Source organism: Juglans microcarpa x Juglans regia, chromosome 5D, assembly GCF_004785595.1.
Source record: "Juglans microcarpa x Juglans regia isolate MS1-56 chromosome 5D, Jm3101_v1.0, whole genome shotgun sequence".
In the NCBI taxonomy this organism is placed as follows: Eukaryota; Viridiplantae; Streptophyta; class Magnoliopsida; order Fagales; family Juglandaceae; genus Juglans; species Juglans microcarpa x Juglans regia.
Window position 1 is genome coordinate 13,858,914 of NC_054602.1, and position 6,756 is coordinate 13,865,669.

Consider the following 6,756-nt stretch of genomic DNA (forward strand, 5'->3'; position numbering starts at 1 on the left):
AAAACACTTAAAGCTTTTGTGATTATGAAAATTTATTTTGTTTATTGACGATCCTAAAACCTTATATTGATGATGAACGAATGAGCTCTGAGAAATTCACAAAGTGCTTAAAGTGAGAAGCCTCAAAGTCTGGAAAATCTTGACTTTTTGTATTGTAAGAAAGTTCTCCTGCATCATTTAAAAAAGAATAATTCTATTTATATTTTTTACGCAGCACATACACACTTATTTTATTTTATTTTTTCTTATAATAAATATTTGATGTATTAACGATAAGTAGAACAATTCAGAGTGTTCTAATTTACATTTGAAATTCTAAAAAATATAAAAAATGAATTTATAATAGTCTTAAACTTATATAGATTTTATCATTGTATTGATGAATACAAAAAAGCAACAAAACAATTGAGGAAATAACTCTCGAAGATATAATAATAATAATAATAATAATAATAAAATATGATAGTAAATTCATTAAAAATGTTTGTATCCAAAAAAGTTTATAGAGGGTTGCAAAGAAAGCTCATCACATAGGAATTTTAATAGTTTTATAATTAAAAGAGTCACGCATAAAGAGAAAAATTAAAAAAAAAAACCTGAGACATGCAGTCGGTCGCCATCTGTCAAAGCAAGCTAGCTAGCATTAAAATAAGAGCCGTAGATGTCAGGAGATGGATGACGATCAAAAGAGTAATGTATTCGTCCTCTTTATTTTTATATTTTTTTATTATTTTATAATATAATATTAGATAATTATAGATTATTTAATATATTTTATTTATAAATTTATTATCTAATATCATACTATAAAATAATAATAAAATGACAAAAAAAAAAAGAGTGAATAGATTTTTTTTAATCAAAATCTCTTACTTTTTAGATAAGAGCATCCACAATAGATTAGTTAAAAGTTAAATCTATTGAATATTTATGTATTAAAAAATAAAATATGTTCATAATGATAAAACAATTAGAATTTAATTGACTTTTAAAAATTTTTTCAAATTTTGAAGATTATTGTATATAAATTAAATATATATTTTATCAATTATTTATCTCTTTTTATATCACATATTTTATCACAATTGATATATTAATTTGAATTAATAATATATTAATTTAATTAAAATATAATTATTAATTAATATATAATAAGTAAAATAGTAAAATAGGTAGAGCCTTTCGCTTCCGAGATGGTCAATATTATTTCCTTTTATATATATAAATATATATATATTTTCATTCTAGTTAATTGAACAGTCAAAAAGCTTTGCTGAAAAAACAAAAAAAAGTCAAAAAGCTTACGTAAACGGAAAAGCTTGCATTACATTAATATCGTTTAGATTCGAAAACGAATTAAAATAAATTGAAATAGATTATAAATAATAGTGAAATAAATTATAAATAATAATAAAATTTATAAATTAAAATTATTAAATAGTAGTGAATAATAGTGAGATAAATTGAAATAGATTGTGAATACAAACAAGTAAAAGTTTGAAAGTAAAAAACTTACGTAAAGCATATTTTTAAACCCTGGAGAGGCATAAGATAAGGTGATCTTATATCACTCTATCTCTTCATCATATGTTCAGAAGCACTTAGTCTTTTTCAAAAAAAAAAACACTTAGTCATTTACTCAATAAGGCAGAGAGGATGAGAATTATATCTTATTTTCCGATGGCAATGAGACAGTTAACAATCAATCATCTATTTTTTATAGAAGATAGTTTATTATTTTGTTAAGCTTCCTTTATTGAATGTAGCAGGTTACAACACTTGATAGGACAATATGAATTAGCTTCAGGTCAAAGGTTGAACAAAGATGAATCATCTATTTTCTTCAACAAGAATTCAAAGAATGAAACAAGAGAAAGCATCCTAAGCATAGCACGTATCAGAACAACAACTTCCTATGAAAGCTATCTTGGCTTACATGTTTTGTTTGGAAAATCCAGAACTAAGGCTTTCAACAATATTCTTAACAAAGTGAGAAGCAAAATGAACAACTAGAAACTGAAATTCCTATCGAGAGCAAGTAAAGAAATACTTCTTAAATCAGTCATTCAAGCTATACCAATATATTTAACAAGAGTATTTAAACTGCCCAAAGGTTTGTAGCCTGACCTCAATAAGCTGATGAAAGGATATTGGCGGGGATAAATAAATCAAGAGAGAAAAATTAGTTAGATTAATTAGAGTCAAATGGGAAAGTCTAAAACTGAAGAAGGTTTGGGGTTCAGAGATTTTGAAAACTTCAATCTTGCTTTGTTAGCAAAACAAGGTTGGATGATGATACAACACCCTAACTCTTTAGTTGCACATATCTTACATTTCAAATATTTTCCTAATTCTGATTTCTTCAATGCTATATTGGGTGGTAATCCATCTTATCTTTGGAGGAGCTTTCTATCTGCCAGACCTTTACTTAAAGAAAGAACCATAAGGAGGATAGGAAATGGAGATTCAGTCAGAATATGGTCAAATAAGTGGCTACCAAAACTCACCACATTTAAACCTCAAAGTGGTCTATATACACTGGCACCAGAAGCCAAAGTAGAGGTTCTTATCAAGCAAGACACGAGGGAATGGAACCGAAACCTGATCAAAGCAATCTTCTCAAAGGATGATGCAGAAACCCTAAGCAAAACACCTCTTAGTCATTGCAACAGGCCAAATAAATTGATATGGAGATGCACAACAAAAGGGATGTTCAATGTCAGAAGTGCTTACTATTTGCAAGGGAAATTCAAGAAAGGAAGAAGGAGCAAAGTTCACAAAGTCTCCAAAATTGTGAAGAGTGGACTAGAATATGGAATCTAGGCAATCTTTCAGCCACAAAGAACTTTTTGTGGAGTGCTTGTTTTAATATTCTTCCTATTAAAGTCAATCTTTGCAAAAAAAAGATATTGACTGATAAAATATATCCCATGTGCCTATGGGAGCCAAAAATCACTGAACACATACTATGGGAATGCATTTTTGTAGCAGGCATTATGGGTCAAAGTTCAAAAAATATCCAAAAGAGTAAGGCTTCATGCCAAAGTGTGAAGGTGTTAATGGTAGATATGTTCAACAAGCTACAAAAGAATGAAATGGAAGAACTGGCTTTAATTTTTTAGCACTTATGGTGGAGAATGAATCAACATATTTTCAACAACCTCCTTATTGGTCCTAACACAATTCTACATAGAGTTCATCAAATGCAACATGATATTGCAAGGTTAAAATTCAGAATACTCAATCAAGCTCAAAGTAACATAACTAGAACTAGTATTTGGGAAAATCCTCCACTAGGTTTTTGTAAAATAAATTGGGATATGATAGTTGACAAGAAGTATTAGAAGATTGGCATTGGGATTGCAATCATAGATGAGGAAGGAAATTATTTGGCTACCATGAGGAAGAATCAAACCCTATGTCCTGACCCTTTAATAGCAGAAGCAATAGGAGCACTGTAACAATCCGGTCTAATATTTATAAAGTCTAGATATACATAATCTTATTGGACCGAAATTAAATTTAATGGGCCAATGTTATCTAATGTTGATGGGTTATTATTTATTTAGGTTTGTGTCATGTTGAGCCTAAATTAGACTATATATTATTTATTTATTTAAATTTTAAAATTATCAAAAATATTTTATTTTAACATGTATTACTATTATGAATTTTATCAAATTTTATTAGTAACATTTGTAATTGTAATTGAGGTTATTATTATTATTATTATTATTTATCTATTATCCATTAATAGAACGAACGTCGTGGAATAAACTCACCTCACGTTCTTCCTCTTCATGAATCATGGATATACACGTTGTGAGTTGATATGCACGTTATCTGTTTGTAACCGACGACATTGAATGCGTAGAAGCCATTTTATATTTCTTCACAACAAACCACCTCCTCTGGAATCAAAACAAGCCCCCACGTTGAAGTCAATCTGCATTGCACCCACCAGCAGCACCGTCGAATCGTTAGGCCAAGATGAAAACCACTATCGCATGGAACAAGCAAAAGAGCATGTATCTGTTTTACACTAACAGAACAGAGCACGCCCATGCCATGGAAAACGCCAATCACCACCACACTAAGCCACCCATGATCAAACCACTGTACCACGAACAAGTTGTAGCCGAAGAACTCTGCCGCCTCGCCATGCACGTAAACCTCCACCGCTAGCAGCTCCGAAAGTCAACCACAAAATATTTACCTCTACGCACACAATTGTTTAAGCCCAGGCAGTCGTGCTTCATCACCATCCTCCTCGACAAAACACCATTGAAAAGCATAGTCGTCACTCTTGACACCATCTCCACGCACAGAAATTTCTGCTGATCACTTTCTGTCACCCAAATCCACCGTCGCATGATTTCTTATCTCCATCGGTGAGTCTGAAACTCCTCTGTGCCGCACGGCTTTTTGCCTTCTCATTGGTAACGTCTAGCATGTTCTTCTTACTGCTAGCCTTCTATAAGTGCTTTTAAATTTATTGTTATCAAAATGCCATAAGACCCTTGGCCGCTTGATTTTTTACACTCAGTATATTGAAGGGCTACTTTTATATATAGACTCGTATTTCATGTTGGGTTTAACAATTAAGTTAGGCTTACATTTTTAAACTAAATATATTAACTTATCAATTTTATTATGTTATTAAGTATTAAATTAAGATTAAATTATACTAATAGACTGCAATAATTTTTTTATATTGAATACTATTAAGTTTATCTTTATGAATCGGGTGTTTCCACCGGTTGTGTTTTTATTAAACTTAGATATCTATATATATATATATATAGATATATATTAAATAATATTGAAAGATTAGATATTATATTAATAGCAAATAGTTAGTGTTTAATCTATATTTGAAATGCTTTTAAGATCAATGTCTATCGCATGAAGAGAATTTTACCATTTTTTTTATAGGTTTTGATATAGTTATGCTATTAAAGATTTACTTTTAAAATAAAGAAATATGTTAAGAATATTTAAATGATATAAGTATTTATTAGATTTTATTGTGAAATTGAGTAATTATGCTAATTATAAGAGAATAAATATATTTTAAGAGTTGAGGTGTCCACTACTTATTTTTACTAAAACTGAATATAGCTCAAAGCATTTTTCTAAATTTTTAATATGTTGTTAGTATTTCAATAATTTTAAAATATTACTATTCATTGATCTTCGTGATAAATAGAATATTTATTTGATTACGTTTTGTGATATGAATTTAATTAAGTGGGTTATTAGGAAAGGCTTTCTAGACAAATTTAGTGATATTTAATACTTCGTATAGGTGACGAGCTATGAAATGAGATTCAGGAAGCAGTGCGGCAAGGTAAGTAATTTGATTATAAATTAGGATCATCACAGTTTAGCTTATTATTATTAGAACCAGTTCTTTGCAAGCCATTTTTATGTACCACCCATGCAAGCATGTCACCCAGCACATCACACGATCATGTTATTCAGTATCATGTTCAGATCTAAAAATTTACAGTTATTTATATCAGTATGTATTATGTCATGCATCTCACATCACATAAAAACACGTAAGATATCTTATGTTCAAGTACAAGATAAGATCATATCAGTTAATCAGTAAATTAGATGGTTATTCAGATGCATGGTACCAATGCAATTTCAGGGTGGATGTGCAAGCCACAGACTCAAGCGTGGTCCATCATAGTATGTCAGAATGCTATCAGAGGCTCCCCTTGCTGCAGCGGGACGTGGGGCCAGTGCACAAACTCGCACACAGAGTTAAGTGTGTTGGCCAGTCAGATCAATTAGTTTAGTCAAATCAGTCAGTTAAATCAAATTAGTCTGTTAATTCAATTAAGTCAGTCATACATAGCATAAGCATCAATATGAACATATATGTTTTAAGTTCTCAGCATGAAAATTTATGAAAACTTTATATTTATTATGTTCACGTTGTGATTGGTTCTTACTGAGTTTTCGACTCATTTTAGTTTATTTTATGTTTTTAAACCACCTAGGTCAGAATGATGAACACGAGCAGGTAGGCCAAGATTAGAAGGAACAGACGTTTTAATTTCAAGCCTTAATTATTTTATTTAGTTTGGATCTATTAAATATGAAATATGAGATCTCTTGCTAGGTTATATTTTATGAGAATTATGTGACACTCCCAGCCCTTGGGAATAGGGTGTTACAAGCACTAACAACAGCAAATTTTGGAATTGATCTGGAAATGAAAAAGGTAATATTAGAGGATGATTCTAAAATGGTAGTTATGGATATTCAGAAATAAGTGGCAGATGATAGTTACTTTGGGATGATCATCTTGGATATTAGATCAAGGATCAAATGTTTTGATGTTTGTTTTACTAAACATGTCCATAGAGAAGGCAATATAATAGCTCAATAATTTAGTAAAAGTGCTCTGATTGTATCAAAGTGCATAGTGGACTTGCAGAAAACTCTCCATTCTCTTCGTTGTTTGTAATAGTTTCAGGTATATGAAATGGTTTCTTTAAAAAAAAAAAAAAAAAAAACCAATACAAGAGACTTGAATATATAGAGCGATATTGTCAATATCTATTAACTCGGTACAAAGAAAAATAGCCTCCCTTGCCACACCATTTGCGGTATGCAGAGGTTGTTGTGCTCAATGGAACTCATTGCATCTTTGCATTATTTATTTGCTAAGCTTTTTTCATATGTTCTTAATTGATTGATACATTTTTATCATACAAATCCTCTTCGGCATTTAACAGC